The sequence below is a fragment of the Microcebus murinus genome, chromosome 7 (genome assembly GCF_040939455.1).
Source record: "Microcebus murinus isolate Inina chromosome 7, M.murinus_Inina_mat1.0, whole genome shotgun sequence".
In the NCBI taxonomy this organism is placed as follows: domain Eukaryota; kingdom Metazoa; phylum Chordata; class Mammalia; order Primates; family Cheirogaleidae; genus Microcebus; species Microcebus murinus.
In genome coordinates this window covers 2,974,498-2,991,461 of record NC_134110.1, presented here as the reverse complement: position 1 = coordinate 2,991,461, position 16,964 = coordinate 2,974,498, and the positions used below count along the sequence as shown (strand labels likewise).

Genomic DNA, 16,964 nt, shown 5'->3' with positions numbered 1-16,964 from the left:
AACCAGGAGTTTTTTATTTTTACGTATTTTTTTTTAAGACAGAAACTTCCTTTGTCACCTGGGCTAGAGTACAGTAGTGTCATCACAGCTCACAGCAAGCTCAAACTTCTGAGCTCAAGCCATCCTCCTGCCTCAGCCCCATGAGCTGCTGGGACTACAGGTACCACCACGACTGGCTAATTTTTCTGTATTTTGTAGAGACACAGTCTCTGTTATGTTGCTCAGGCTGGTCTCAAACTCCTGGCCTCAAGTGATCCTCCCTCTTCAGCCTCTGGAAGTGCTAGGATTATAGGTGTGAGCCACCACACCCAGCCAGGAGTTTTTAAGTCAGTAAGACTATTTCTCAACTGGCAGTGTCATAAACACTAGGACTCCCTTAAATCAGAGGATGAATGAATGGATAGCATCTTTGCTGGGAGAATATGCAAACCAGGTAATATTAATATGTGCCTTACCTGGATCTACCTATAGGCAATGGATGGACAAATGTCAAAGGGGTGTTTGGGAAGAATAAAAACTTTGAAAAGGCATTTTCATTGGCACAGAGGCACTGAAAAAAGTTGCAGACTTTCATGGTGAAAGATGGGAGGGCCACATTAGCAGGGAATGATGACTGACAAGGACGTACTGTGTGCTGGGAAGAGTCCCAGATCCTGTGGGTACAGAGAAAAGTAAGACACGGCAAGTCCCTGTATGTATGTCGGGGACAAAAACAGAAATGGATAGTTCCAGACGTCTTTATGACATCATTCTTTATGACATCAGTCAGTTGGACACTATTAGAAAATAAGCAGTGGTCATAGAGTGTCTGATAGCGTTAAGCAGCTGTATAAGCTAGACTGTCCTTAGTCTGGGATGACATTGAGGAAATTGGCATCACAGAGATCGAGAGAAACCGCTTCCCACTAGTGGCCGGCTCAGCCCCTGAGCTCACACGGTCAGTGAGCGTTTCTTGAATGAGTGAATTGGACAGTGTGGACTCTAGTCTGGAGAGTGTTTGATGGAGGCCAGTGGAAAGGACCTTGGAAAATTAACCAACATAGAATGAAGCTCTTTCCTAAACACCAATGGCCGAAGGTCTTCAACTCGCCAGTATTGTATGAAACACTGCATTGGGCTAGATTGTTCTTTGAATTTAATTTTAGCATTCCTTCAAGAGTCTTGACTTGTTTTCTTTTAGCGTGCACTCTGCATGACAATGCAGTAAGGCAGACTTTTCTTGTGAAATGGTGTAGATAAGATTTAGAGGGTCTGAACATCTATCTGCTTTGGAATTTGTGGGAGCTAAGTGTAAATAGGTTCACACATCTAACTTTCAAAGTCAGAAATACAGTAGGTGATGTGCTGTTCTGGTATGCGAGTTGGTTTCAAAAGGAGCTTGGCGTTTAAAAGGCGCTCTAAGGAGTGGGAGAATAAATGACAGCTTCAAAGGTTTGTTCCAAGTCACAAGCAAACCCTGTTCGAAATTTGTCTGCAAAGTCTTTGAATGACGCAGAGCCTGACTTGTCCACGTCCTGTCTGTCCCACGCCCACAGCATGTGGAGGAAGTCGGCCTGCTTGGGCGTGCGCCGAGTTCAGCAGCATAACCAACGGCGAGGCAAACTTTAGTTGGTAGAAGCTCGCACTTCCTGATATGAGGCAACAGGAAGAACACAGAATCACTTGTAGGTCTTCTTGCCAAAAAATAGAATTGGGATCTGATCAGTCTTCTATTTAGTTTGTAGTGACAGAAAGCATAGAGGATGGGGGGACATATTATACAACACCATGGAGGTGCAATCCACCCAAGTTAGAATGTGGAAATTCTGAAGGCCAGGTGACACATTTCTTCAGTAACTACATGGCAAAGAAAAAGTCAAGAAAATGTTATTGATGAAAGAAACTTTTAAGGGGCTGCAGCACATGCAATTGATGCTCTGCCCATATTCACTCCACTTCTACCTCTGTGGCTTGCTGGAGGCCGCGTGCTGGGAATACCTTGCCAGAGAGCTTTGTTCTGCCTGCATGCCAAGCAGAACCGAGTGCCAGAGAATTAATGGCCAGGAGAGTCCATGCCCCTAGAGGCAGTCCTCAGCCAGAGACAGTGGAGAGCTGGTGGATAGATAACCCAGCTTCCTTCTCTCTATGCCCCAGGGCTGGGAGAACTTCCCCAAGTGCCCCACCCTGTCTCCCAGAGTTGCCCAGAGAGACAGAGCTCCATTTGCCCCCAGTGGCAGTGCTCCCTCTGTTGGCATTCCTCCCTCCCCTGGCCCTGCTCCCCTCCAAGTGTAGCTGGGATCTCCTCCCACATTTGCACTGAGTTCACTGCCTCAGGGTCTGTTTCTAGGGCAAACCAGGACAGGGACCAATCAGTCCAATGCAACTGCAAACCTTATTTGCATCCCGACTCAAACAAACGATTTGCCAAAAGGCATTTATGAGCCTATTGGGGAAGTATGATCATCGATGAGATGTTAGATGATTTTAAAAAATAATTGTTTAATTTCTTTAGGCATGATAATTATTTTTTGGTTATGTTGAAAAAAAGTGCTTGTCTCTTAGAGATACATGCTGTATGAAATGATATGATGTCTGAGATTTGCTTTAAAATAGTCGAATGGTGGTGGTGGTGGAGGCGCCCCAGGCAGTGGGATCCAGGTGAAATGAGATGGGCAGAACTTTAGCAACTGCTGAAGTTGTGTGATGGGGACATGGCAGTTCATCACACTGCTTTGTCTATTTTTGTGATGTGTTCAAAGCTTTCCATAGTAAAATGTTAAGGCAAAAAGAAGCACCTGTACTCCTTTCTGTTCCCCCCTCCTCTGAGGTCAGGGCAAGGTTAAATGATCTTTCCAACTTTGTCTTGAGGGCATAGGCGTAGGGGTGGGGGATCAGCAGCTCAGGGGGTGAGTGCTTAGCGTAAGGGCTCCTGGCCCTCTCCACACGGGCAGCCCTCCCCATCGCACCCACCATCCCATAGCCAGACGAGCCTCAGGTATCACGCAGACTTGTTTTACCCTGAAATCTTAAATTCCATCCCATGAGTTTCTGCTCTGAAATCCAGCTATTACTCTGGTCCTGTTGCAGCTTCTTTCCTATCTGTAGCCCCCACCTGCTGTCACACTCTAAGTGGTCTGGAACGTTCCGTATGGAACTGCCGGTGTGGGGGGTGGGCCTAGAGGTCGTGGGGCAGGCCAGGCTGTGGGGCCTCTCCTCTAGTGGGTGTTCAGCAACTCTGGTGGGAGGTCCAAGAGGATGCTGTGACTTTGGCCTTGGCAAGACACCCCAGGGCTGTCATAGTTGGGGGGCCAGTCGGGGAGGACGTCTCCTCCCCGCCCGCCCTATGGTTCTGAGAGGAAGAATGGAAACTCCAGTCAGGGGAGGACGCAAAAGGGTTAGAGTTTAGTTCTGAGGGACAAAGGGTTGCTGGAATAACAGGAAAATGTCCAATCCTGTAATTTTCTAATGACATCTAAAGATCAATCTTGATCTCTCCCTACTCTCTCTGTGGTTTCTCTCCCTGGCCAGCAGGCAACCTGCTGGGACTCTGTTTTCCCAAATGTCTGAAAAGAGCCAAAGACAGAAAGGAAATGTAAATCTTTCTGTTTACATTCAGGGCTCACAGCCTTTAGAATTTGTTTTACAGCCCTAAGGAGTTGTTCCAGAGAAGCTTCTGGACAGACAGCAGGAGGGTAAACTCCAGGTCTTAGTTTGCTGCCCAAAACCGTATCTCAGGGGCAAACTCACATCCCCTGCCATGAGCCTGACTACAGCTCAGAGACAACCAGGTCTTCAGAAGCAGAAGAAACTAGAAAGATGGGTTTGAGCTACCTGCTCATTACCCGTCAGCCCTACTCACAACAGTCACTTTTTTCTCTTTGTCCCCATAAAAGTAGCAAGCCACTTGGCCTGCTGCGGGCACCTCCTCTTTCTTTGGGATGCCACACAATCTCCTTGCTGTCTTCCCTCCTCTATTCTCTGTCCTTCTAAAGTATAAAATAAACCTTTTTACTTTTGCATATTAATCTCTGCCTGAGAAATCTTTCTCCACCTGAGCTGTGAGCACCTACTGGGCTCTCCACCCTCACCCCCCAGGGCCGTTCCAGTGGGGCCAGGGCAGCTGAGGAGGATAGGGAGGACCAAATAGGTGTTAACAGAAAAAAAAGCCAACTGTAAAATAATTTTAAAGAGATTTGTCCTGAGCCAAATTTGAGGACCATGACCCAGAACCACACCCAAGAAGCCTTGAGCAAGTGGACTGGGTGTGGCTGGGTCACAGTTTGGTTTTATGCATTTCAGGGAGACAGGGGTCTTAGGTAAGGTCATAAATCAATATGTAGAAGGCATACATTGGTTTGGCCCGAAAAGGTGAGCCATCCTGAAGTGGGGGGCTTTAGGTTATAGGTGGGTTTATAGATTCTTTGACTTGTAATTGGTTAAAGACATGAAGCTTTGTCTAAAGACTTGGAATGTTTTCACATAAGGAGCTGCTAACAGAGATAAACCACCTGACATATATTTGTTGTGTAAATTGAGGACTTGCACGTATGTCTTGCAGACCGTTAGGCCTGTTAATGGGTTACAAAAGATGTCCCCAAGAAGGGAGGGGGCATGATGTGGTATGTCTGACAGCCCTCCTCCTGGCAGGCAGTTTAGTTTTAGGATATTCCTTTGGCCAAGAAGGAGTCCATTCAGTCAGCCGGTTGAGGGGTGAACTTTAAGATTTTATTTTACTTCACAAGGGGAAAAGTTTAGTTCTGAGGGAGAGAGGGTTGGAAAAAGATTGAGTTGTTAGAGCATTAGCCAAATGGCCTGGACTTTTTCACAGGGAAACTAGAGTATAATCAGGAAAGTGAGGCAGCCCAATGCTGCACACTGGACACTCGGGCCAGGTTTAGGCTGGGTCTGCTGCCTGAGGCTCCGGGCAGGTATTCCCAGCTTCAGGTGGTCAGAGCAAGGCAGAACTCAGCCCTAAGGGGTGGGGTCTGCACCCTGCAGGCTGGTTTCCAAGGGGCTGGGTCACTGGAGCAGTTGGGTTAGGGTTGCCGTGGAGAACCTGCAGGCTGAAGATCTTTTTTATTTTTTTATTTATTTTTATTTTTTATTTCGGCATATTATGGGGGTACAGATTTTAAGGTTTCAATAAATGCCCTTTCCCCCCTCCCCCCATATGAAGATCTTTTATATTTGTCTTATTTCTTGAGGTTTCAGTTCTGTACATACATGGGAACTGGTTTTATTTTTGGCTATCACTACTTTACACTGTGCTGAAGCAAATTCTTCCGTCTCTGGAGTAGGACCCTGGAGGTGACCTTGACCAGAGCCATAGCTTTCCTGCCATGCTGAACTTTTTAAAACCTTTTTTTCATTTCTGTAATTATGCCTTAGTCCTTTCTGTTTTTAGGACTGAAAGCTCATGCGGTGCAGCATGGGCAGAGGCAGGATGCTGGCTGGGGCCAGGCTCCGAGGCACCTCTTCCCGCTCCCTCTTCCAGGCACAGGGAGGACAGCTGGGAAGGGTGAGTTCTTAGGTCTCTCCCACCTGCGGCTGGTGTGGGGGGCTCCTGGCCTTGCTCCGGTTCTCCCAGCTCTGTCCCATGCTGGTGGCCCTTCTGATGTGGTGGAGGCTGTGCAGGTGATGTGGAGAACTTGGGGTGTGAGCGGCTTTGTCCAAGTCCCTCTGTTGCTGAAGAACCCCCCTCCTCCAGGGTGGCAAGTGTGTCTCCCTGCGGTCCCATCAATGGTATATAATCCCATTCTCCTTTCCTGGTCCCGTGTCCCTGAAACCACCTAGACAGCCTATGGGTCTTCTCCTGCTGCCCCCCCCCCCCAAACTTGCACCTTCTTTTGAATCGGGGTAACCACTGGGTCTTCTCCCCTACCTCCTGAGGGCCATGGAGGACAGTATTGCTTCCTTGAAGGCATCTCAGCCTTTGCAAGTGGTTTTCTTGGCATCCCTCCCCCGACTTGGCTTCGGGGAAAGGAAAGCATCCCCATCGGTTTCCCATGAGAAAGGGAGGGAATGAGAAAAATAGCTAATACTTACATAGTGCAGTTCTAAGTATGTTAAATATTTTCATTAATTTGATCCTTGTGACAACCATATGGAGTAGGCATCTCCATTTTATAGATGTGGAATCCGAGGGCGAGAGTGGACAGGTATGGCCCTAGGCCACACAGCTTAGGAGTGGCAGGTCTGGGATTTGAACTTGGCCCTTCAAATAGGTGTTACATATTGCTCCTCTTCCCTTTTAAGGGCCGGCCCTTCTTTCCTTCTCCTATGTCCTGTCCGTATGTTGACTTGGGGAGTGTTTGGAGACGGAGAGGCAGGGGACCAGTCTTGACATCGCTGTGTAGGTGGCATCATGGCTGGACACTTGCTGGTGGCACTGAATGTGGGCTGCTGTGAGCTTTGGGTCCTCAGCTTTGGACCATAGCTGTGATTTCAGGTTAGTAGGGAAGTTCCACTCAATTTGATATATTTCATCTAGCTCAGCGGACCTGGCTCTTTCCCTGAAGCTCTTATTCCAAAGCTGGACGCCTTAAGGCTTCTTTTCCTTTCCTGTCTGCCTAGACCCCATGCAGGGCAGAAAATATCACATTTTTTATGGTTTTTGCCTGATTTTTTTTTTTTAACATTCCAAAGTTGTTGTATGCTTATCAAAAACAAGCAAGAGCTCTGCAGTTCTTAGAAGGCCAACAGCTTGTAACCCTGTTTCTAGCACAATTAACAACTTTATAGTGTTTATGAAAGTAAATGGATTAAATTTGTAATTACTGTGTGGAAAAAACTGTATTTTTACATTTTATGAAACTTAGCAGTATAAGCAACTCAAGTTATGAAGGTTGCATTGCATATCATAAGCTAAACTTTAATGTAATTTTAGATTTGTAAAGTATACCATAAAGTACTTTTTATACTAATATTTTTTCTCCTCCTGACCTACAACTTTTTAAGAAATTCACTTTGCTAATCATGATCCTGTTTTATATTCTCGGTAAAGTTAGAGGTGGAATTCAGAGTGGGATTATTGGTATCACAGGTGGAACAGACATTGAAAGGTCAATTTATTCATTTTTATGTTTGGGTGCAAGATCTCAATTACTCACCCTAGATGTTAGAAAATCCATCTTGCATTCACGACCTACTGGCTTCTTTAACATACAATTTGTAGGAGAGGAAGGAAATCTAATAATGACTCATTAGAAAAATAAATGTTTTATAAAAAATGTTAATTGCCGTTATTTCACATTCAGATAAATATAACAAAGTTTCTCTCTAGGAATAATGTGAATTTTTAATCTGAGAACGATTTAAAGTTATCGGAAGATGTGGTTTTGCTTTTAGACCACGTGGCAACCGTGTGTCTAAATTATAGGCTTTCCTCCAAGGATCTAATTATGCGGTTAGGAGTGAGCTGGCTGGGGTGCACTCCCCTTGCCAGCGTGTGCAGGTGGGGAGCGGGTCAGAGTCACAGAGCTGAGGGTGGAGAACATTTGTAGAGCGTGGGGATCACGATGGGCACCTTCCTTGGGGTTGTCTCAGAACTCTAGTGGTTGTGTGTCTGCAGTGCCCCAGAGGGAGCGAGGTCTGTGACCGCTGCCACATTTGGCGGCTTGACACACACAGTGTGAGACGGGGTGGGGCCTTGGTCTCTGCACCCAGCTGCGTGTGCTTCCTGGATTCTGTTTCATGTCGGCTGGCTCCACCATTCAGCACGTGTGTCTCGCACACCCAACGGAGATGGGGCACAGTGACTCCGGGAGCACAGGGCTCTGCACAGCGGAGGTGACACGTACTTGCCCATGTGAATTCAAGAATGGATGAATGGATGTGAGTAAGTGAGCAGGCCCGAGGTTTTCTCATGGGTTATTTGCTAATTGTTTTTCTCCTGTTATGGCTTGTTCACACCCTCTGTCTGTCTTTCCTTGGGAATATTGGTACTTTTTCTTGCGAATTTGGATGAGCTCCCAATATACATGAAACTTGTGTGACCAGAGGCTTGAAGGAACCTAACTTGTATTTCCTCTGGGAGCGATGGTTCCGTATTTGCTAATTCAGTGTTTGTGGTGGCTTCACAGAACGTCACCACTGTGGCTAATGACAATCTGCTGTGATCAGGTCTTTATTGCAGAGGCTGTGAGGGATCCAGGGTTGTATGAAATACACCTGCTGCATTCACGGAGCTCAAGCTAAATACAGGTACCTTTAAAAATGTAACCCTTCGTAAGATGTGATAGGGCGCTGACATTTACAAACTTACAGGTGAAAACTTTTATACCTGTTGATTTTTCTGTTTGAGTTTTGGATTGTTTCATTTTTAAATTAATCACATATTTCATTTGTCACCTATGTTCATTGAAGAAACTTTATAAAATACAAAAGAAAAGTGTCATTCACATTTCATTACCATATATTGTTACTCTTAATATTGGGTATATATCCAATATTGTTACTTTATGCTTATAAAAATGTTCAAGTGATACATACTAGTTTCTAACCTGCTTTTATCACTTCATATATGATGACTGTATTTCTATGCTAATAAATATAGATACACATCAAAAATTTTAGTGGCTGCGTAATATGGGTATAGTACAATTTATTTGAGTAGTTCTTACTGTTGAGTATTAAAGTTGATACCAATTTTTCACTAATAATTATAAGTAAAATTTATTGAGTGCTTACTGTGTCAGATGATGAATTTAAGATGTTTACTATTATTTCATCTAAGCCTTCCAACAACTCTGAGGGGGTAGGTATTATTTTTTTCCTCATTTTGTGATTGAAGAGATTGAGGCACAAAATAATATACCTAAAGTAAAAAATAAGTATTGGAGCGAGGATTCCAGTCCTGGCAATCTGACTTCGTAGTCTGTGCTCCTGACTAGAACACTGTATAGTCAGTGACCACATGCTACTGTTGTTGACAGTTTCCTAGGGGGAAATATCCTGAAGTACAGTCGCTGAGTCATGGTGGCATATGTTAAGGACTTTTGTTAGGCATTGCCAAGTTATTTCTTGAGAAATTTACTTTCAAACAGTGTAAGAACATGTACATTTCTCTACCTCTTTACTGACACCAAGTCAAAGATAGTATTTTAAAATCATTATTTGTCCATTTCTTTAATTAATTGTGTGAAGAAAAAATTTTACATTCTTATTCACATTTTAGGTTCTTTTAGGTATCACCTGTTTATTTACCTTGTTGTGTTTGTCTCATTGATTTCTGAGAACTCTTTCTACATTTCACATATGATTGCCAAATTGTTGCAAATAACTCCCCCCCCCCCGCCATTTGAAATTTAAATAGTTTTATCTTTTTACGTTTTTGTTGTGGCCTATGACTGACATACAGAACACTGCATAGAATATAAATGTACAGTTTATCTTATAATTATGAAGTTAATAACCATACCACCGCCGGTTTAAGCAGTAGAATCTTGCCAGCGTCTCAGAAGTCCTGTGTGTGTTTCTTCCTGATACAGTTTCCTCCCAGCCCCGAGAAGAAGCCACTACTATGGTCGCCAACTTCGCAGGTGGCCTCCAACAATTCCCTCCTCCTGGTCTTCGCACCCACTCACACTGTTCCAGGGTTTGCCTGTGTGACCCATAGAATATGACAGAAATAATGAGATGCTGCTTCCCAGATTGGGTAATAAAGACTGCAGCTTCCATCTTGGGCTCACTCCCTCTCTCAGGGATGAGTCACTCTGGGCAAAGCCAGTTGCCACATCTTGAGGACACTCAGGCAGCCCGGTGCAGAGGCCCACTGAGGAACTGAGGCCTGCCAGCAACCTTGTAGTTGTCCCCTGGAAGACAGGTGCTCACACCTTCAGATGGCCACGGCTTTACTACCGGCTCATTAGAAACCTTGAGCCAGAGTCACCCTGGAGCTAAGCTGCTCCTGGGTTCCTGACCCTCATAAAATGTATGATGATATAATAAATGTTTGCTGTTTTAAGCTTCTGAGTTTTGGGGTAATTTGTTGCAGAGTAATAGACAACTAATATTAGTATCCTGACTTTTATAATAATTTCTTTGTGTATAATTATAATTTTACCACCTATGTGTATGCACCTCTAAACAAGTTAGTTTAGTTTTGCACATAATTTTTTTGCTTTTTATACATGGCACCATATTGTATTTTTAAATTGGGTCTTGCCTCAATATTGTGCTTATAAGTGTGATTTCATGTAGCTAGAGTTCATTTCATCTGTAATCTGGAAATCCATTATATAGATATGTCACTTATTTAGGTATCTGTTCTCCTACTGATAGTCATTTGTGGTGTTCCTGGTTTGGGACTGTTATTGAAACTACTGCAGTGAACATTTTTTTTTTTGAGACAGAGTCTCACTGTGTTGCCCGGGCTAGAGTGCCATGGCATCAGCCTAGCTCACAGCCACCTCAAACTCCTAGGCTCAAGCAATCCTTCTGCCTCAGCCTCCCGAGTAGCTGGGACTACGGGCATGCACCACCATGCCCAGCTAATTTTTTCTATATATTTTTAGATGGCCAATTAATTTCTTTCTATTTTTAGTAGAGACGGGATCTCGCTCTTGCTCAGGCTAGTTTCGAACTCCTGACCTCGAGCTATCCTCCCGCCTTGGCCTCCCAGAGTGCTAGGATGATAGGCATGAGCCACCACGTCCGGCCTGCAGTGAACATTCTGAATGTGTTTCCTGGTGCACAGTCCATAGGTTTCTCTTGGTTGACCTTGTGGTATAATAGCTTGGCTAAAGCATATAGGGGTAAGTTTACATTTTCTTGAACTTTTCCTGATTATGCCAAACTTTTCTAAGTAATATCAGATTATAACAATTTATACTCCAACCTGCAAGCTATGAGAGTTCCCCTTGTTTCACATCCTCACCAACACTTGGTATTGTCAGACTTTCTGATTTTGGTCCATCTGGTGAATATATGTAAATGATATCTCATTGGGATTTTAATTTACATCCCCTGGAGACCAGGAGGTTGAACACTCTTTCATTTATTTATTGACCACTTGAATTTCCTTTTTAGTGACATGCTTGGCCTAGTATTTTATCTGTTTTTTTTTAATTACTTGTCTTTGTCTTATTTATTTGTAGCAGTTCTTGTTAATATTCTAAAGACAAGCCATTGGTTGTTATATATTGTACATATAACTTCTGTTCAGTGGCTTGGCTTTTTACTCCCAAGACTGAATGGTTCCTTTTGATAAAAAGAAATTTTTTTAATGTAATAGGGCTTATTCATCTTTTCCCATTTTTGCTTTTTTTTTAACATGTAGTTTTTTGTAGTCAGCTTTCTTTGTCTTTCCTGTTACAGTTTCTGACTTTGAAACTGTGTTTAGAAAGCCCTCTTACTCTACGATTACACAAATATTCACCTACATGTGGTGGTTTTATTTTTGTGGTTTCGTTAAAAAAAATTTAAACTTTAGTTCATCAGAAATGTTTTGAATCTATGGTTTGACAGTATTTCCACTGGATGTTATGAATATGTTTAGCAAATTTACTGAGTGACCTGGTGTCCTCTCACTGAAAATGCTACCTGTGCTATAAAATGGGACCCTAGCGGCTGGCTCCATTTCTGAACTTTCTGTTTTGCACGTTGCTCTGTGCTGCCGACTACGTTTCATCAGCTCAGCTGTGTGGTGCATCTCTGCTGGGGCACATCCTGCCCCCGCCCCACCCTGCCTCCAGTTTCTCGGTGTCTTCCTGACATCTTTTACCTTTTCGTTTTCTCCATAAGCTTTAGGACCCCTTTGATATTAATGTAAGGATTATTATTGGGGTTGTGTTACAGATTTATTTGTGGAAAAAACTGAGTTGTTTGGAATACATTAATCTTCCCATTTGGGAAGATGGTGTGCGTTGCCATTTATTTTTGAATGTTTTCATGTCCCTCCGTCGAATTTTGTAGGTTTTATTTCAGCAGAGGTCTGGGAAGTTCTTCTTAAAGAAGTATCCTAAGTCTTTAATATTTCTTGTTGCTGGTGTGATTTGCATTTTTCTGTTTTCAAACCCCTGTTTCTGCAGAGGTAAGAGCCTCTGAGGAGTGGCAGGGCTTCATTGGGAAGGTGACATCTGAGAAAAGACTTGGAGGTGAGGACGCTGGCTGTGCAGATGTCTGCTGGAAGTGTGTGCTGGGCAGAGGGAACAGCCTGTGCAAAGGCAGGTGCATCCCTGAGGTGTTTGAGGACCAGAGAGGAGGTGGTGGGGAGCACAGTGAGCGAGGGGGTGAAGGGTGGTGAGGGAGGGGTGGGAGGCAGCCGTCTGTGTGGGGCCTCAGTGTGAAGACTGTGGCCTTGAGTGGGAAGAGGAGCCATTGCAGGGTTCTGGGATGATGGAGGGACAAGATGGGCTTACATTTTTAGAAGATCATTCTGGCATCTCCGCTGAGCACAGACTTCAAAGGGGCGGAGGCTGAAGCAGGGAGACTAGTTAGGAGGCGATTGCAGAGTGCCTTACCCACTGCAATCCTACTGTGGATTGAGCAATGGGTAAGGCTTATGGAATGAGTGTTGTTTTTTTTTTAATATACGTTGAACATTTTATTGTGCATTAATAAACTACAAATTCTAAAAATATATTTTTTGGGGGAGAACGAGATGGAACAGGCCATTTTGCCATCTTGCCTTGTCCCGGGTGAGGAAATGGGAGAATGAAAGCTGGTTTACCATGTTAGGTGAGCAATGGGGAGGTGTACCCCGCTTCTCCTCCTGGAGGGAAATCAGAACCCAGGGAACATGCATTGGGGTGAAATCCCTCCCACCAGCACTGCGGAGGGCTGGGGCTGGCAAGGACTATTATGATGAAGGAAGTTTGTGTTTTGCTTCCAAATGATCACTGTGGCTTTCTGGTTTTACATTTGTTTGTATTTTTTGACATCTCACTTCTCACTAGCTATTTGTTCAGGAGACCAGAACTTCTCAGTAATTTATTGCTCAACAATGGGATAAATGAATAACTTTAAGTTAAGGCTTTGTATTTCAAATCCAGTTTTATTGGTATGATAAATATTCGTTTCGGTTAAATTTAACATGTTGGTCAGTGTTGGTATCTGTTAAATTTAAGAACTGTATTTATACTTTCAAGAAGATCATTTTTGGCTGGACACGGTGGCTCACGCCTGTAATCCTAGCTCTCTGGGAGGCTGAGGCAGGCGGATCGCTCAAGGTCAGGAGTTCAAAACCAGCCTGAGCAAGAGCAAGACCCTGTCTCTACTATAAATAGAAAGAAATTAATTGGCCAACTAATATATATAGAAAAAATTAGCTGGGCATGGTGGCACATGCCTGTAGTCCCAGCTACTCGGGAGGCTGAGGCAGAAGGATTGCTTGAGCCCAGGAGTTTGAGGTTGCTGTGAGCTAGGCTGACGCCACGGCACTCACTCTAGCCTGGGTAACAAAGCGAGACTCTGTCTGAAAAAAAAAAAAAATAAAAAGAAGATAATTTTAACTTCTCATGAAAAAAAGAGGACAAAGTTCTTTAAAGAATATGCTATTTTTATGATGCCTTCCCTAATTATTCAGAAATATGAATAATCCAATGATTTAACCCTAGAATAAGTATAAATTATCCTATTGCTGCCTTGAAGAGTTTGCAATCACTTTGGAGAGATTCCTCCCCCCACTCCCACCAATTTCACAAAACCTATTTTAAATGGCACCTTTGGAAAAATTAAACCAAAACACTGCTCAAATCTATCTGGTGTGAAGTTCGTTCTTTTTATTTGGTCCTTTCACTTTGGGCCCACATGCTTTTGCCATCCTCAGGGAAGTGAATATATTAAATATATGTATGTGTTTGCCCATCAATGCCTTGTGTTGAGGGAAAAACAGAAGAGAGTGTTATGGAAGGCTTAAAGATTTTTTTTCTTTGTTGGTAATACAAAGTACTTTTTGTTATTCAATGCATGTGCCTTCATCAGACAACTTCATCCAGAATGCACAGCAATTCTGTAACATAGTTAGCTCTGCCTGGTGCAAAATACCTCATTTTGTATAGAAATGCAGAATTGCTTCATGTAGATAGAATAGAAAGAATCTTTGCTTTATTCACATATGAATAAAACGTCTTTGTTCATGAGAGAGAAAAGTGCCTCATATTGTTTGGAAGCTGTGTGAATTTTAAATTAAGCTGATGGCCCACTATATTATATTTTTCAGGGAAAAAACTAGCTTTGCTTATATGAATTTGGAATCTAATGCCTAATCTGGTGGCCTAAATGTTTTTTGTGTTGAAGTTTGGTTATTATGTAAAAGACATTGTATTTGCCACATCCATTGCCTATGAATTAATTGTTTTAGAAAATTTTATAATCTTAACTTTTATTTTGTTTTATTTTATTTTTGAGACAGGCTCTCACGCTGTCGCCTAGGCTGGAGTGCAGTGTTGTCATCATAGCTCACTGCACCCTTGAAATGCTGGGCTCAGGTGATCTGCCTGCTTCAGCCTCCTGAGTAGCTGGGGCTACAGGTGCACATCACTATGCCTGGCTAAATTTTAAAAAAAAATTTGTAGAAACAGTCTCACTATTTGCCAGTCTCACTGGTGAGACTGTTTGCCAGTGAGACTGGCAAATAGTGAGTTGCACAGGCTGGTCTCGAACTCCTGGCCTCAAGCAATACTCTTGCCTTGGCTTCCCAAAGTGCTGGGATTATAGGAGTGAGCCACCATGCCCTGCCAATCTGAACTTTAAAAAAAATTTGTATTTATAGTGTCTTGTCCTGGATAGGCTCTGAAGCAGCTTTTATAAAATTTAAAAAGTACTATGTAAATAAGAGTAAAAAATCATGATTAGGGAAAATATAAATATTTTATGGAAAAGTCAAGGCTTGTGGAGATATGTGGGAATATATTTACATGTGATTGTACGTGTTACACACCATGGAATTGCTATTGTGGATCCGCAGATTTGATGTTGGGGATGGCACCTGGCAGCCAGAGTGAAAAGAGGAAAGCAGTTGATTTATTCTTTCTTTCTTTGGCTTTGTGAAGAACTACTTAAAGCATGTTCACTGCTAAGCAGGGGGATGACATCCAGGCTTTCACAAAAGGAAACTGGCCACTCAGAAGAACAGTTTAAGCAACTAGCTGCTCTGTGGACCCTGGGACCCCAGCGTCAATGTCTTTGCAGAAGGCGCCTCCTCTGGTGAGCTACAAGCAGAAATAGGGCTGGCAAAGTGCCCGGTGTCCACTCACACCAACTCCGCAGCGCCACATGTAAACTTCTGGCCTCCTTCAAAGTGTTCACCCCGTTCTTAGCAAAATGGAAAAGAAAAAAAGGACAAATAAGGGAAAAAAGTGACTTTCAAATCTGAATTTACTTGATGTCAGGTATCGTGCTCTCCCTATAATTTTAGTATTAAAAGGTCCTCTTAAAAATGAAACAACAGCTATAGTAAAAAAAAAAAAGTTGTGTCCTTTCCTGGGAAAATGACAAGTTGGAAACACCTTGTCATATAGTAATAATAATGATTGTTACTGCTACTGTGAGTATTGACTGCCTATAAAATTTCAGTCTAGAAACTCTCATTCTCTTGAGCTCTAAGCGTTCCTACCAGCTGCTAAGTCTCCAGGTCACAGTGTTTCTGGTTTTCCCTCTCCCAGGGTGTGTGCCTGGGCTGGGTCCCCCACCCAACACCCCTTGGCTCCCAAGAAGCCACACCTGGGCTTTTCCTTCTACCACCCTGAGCCTGGACAGGGCTAGTGTAGCTTCATGCCTGTTTGCGCAGCTACGAACTCCCAGGGGTCCAGGGTTCAGGAGAGTTTGACACTTGGGGCAATACTGGACCTAAAGAGACATAAAGGGACACTTGGACAGTCATTCATCATGAGTTTCTGCCTAGTGTCAGCATGTAGACTCTCTGTATGGGAGTTTCTCATGAACAAGCGTTTTTAGACCTGGGCCACCTGAGAGGCCTAAGGTGACCTTGACAGGTCCTCTCAAGAAGGATAAATGCCACCTGCCACTCAAGAGTACTTGACCTATTCCTGCTTCTATCCATTAATGGCTACCTTTTTAACTTTTCAGGGACTCTTATTGCCAAGGTCTTGGTGGGACTGTGTGTAAGGCTGCCTTTCTGTAACCCATTGACGTTAGCTACTTGATACTATAAGATAAATATGGTTAAGTCAATTAAAAAAAAAAACCTTGGAGTAAAATGTGCTTAATATACTTTTCATTTGTCTAAACAACTCTACATTGATTTACTATTAATCTAATTCTTGGCTTCACTGAGATCTAGGTAGTTTTCATTTTGAAACTACTGGTTGGGTGGGAAGTCTTCTTAGTACCTGTATGTTCCAAAGAATTTGCTGCTTTCCTTGCTCCTGGTGTCAGAAATAACTGCTCCTTGTTCTGATGGAAGCTGCTCAGGTTCGGTTTCCCTGCAGGTCAGAACTGGAAAGGTGCTCTCTCTTCTTGCCCAGGTAGGGAAGCAAGACAAAAGGCACCAAGCAGCATGACCCTATTGCTCCCTGACCCCCTCACTCCTCCTCCTCTCTTACTTCCGACCCCCCCTGCCCTGCTCCCTCCCCATTGCCCCACTAGTCTCAATGTAAGCAGCACTCTGTTCCCCCACCTTTGCCTGGCTGTCACTTCACTCCCTCTCCCTACCAGGTTGCTCCTGAGGAGGTGTTATTCTGCATAGACCACTTAGCTGGTACTCATTACCCAGACGAATAAGCTGCCAGCAACATTTTTCCTGCTTTTTGCATTCTAAAAGGGTTTCCTTTTTTTCCCTTCTTAAACATTAGAGCAGTTTGAAAATAATCCTTCTGAACATATTTACAAAGTCATAGGTTCGCATGACAAATCCTGCTACTCCTTTTCAGATAGGTCTCAACGCCTGCGTAATGAGACACTCCAGGTCAAAGTCACACAAAAGTTGTACTTTTCTTTCTTTTTTTTTATTTCAAAATATTATGGGGATACAGACGTTTTTGGTTACGTGGATCACTTTTGTATGCTTGATTCTTGATTCTGTT

At 43.4% G+C, this 16,964-nt stretch overlaps 1 protein-coding gene across 4 annotated transcripts in view; it reads left to right on the top strand.

The window, feature by feature from the left end:
* Positions 1–16,964, top strand: part of SH3GL3 (SH3 domain containing GRB2 like 3, endophilin A3) — a 176,228-nt gene that overhangs the window by 75,402 nt on the left and 83,862 nt on the right. The window contains exon 1 of one of the 4 annotated variants that reach the window (XM_076004702.1): positions 792–937. The exons of the other annotated variants lie outside the window; for them this stretch is intronic. The gene's annotated coding sequence lies outside the window, so the exon portion shown is untranslated. Of the gene's footprint in view, positions 1–791; positions 938–16,964 lie in introns of those variants that run through there. 4 annotated transcript variants of the gene reach the window in all.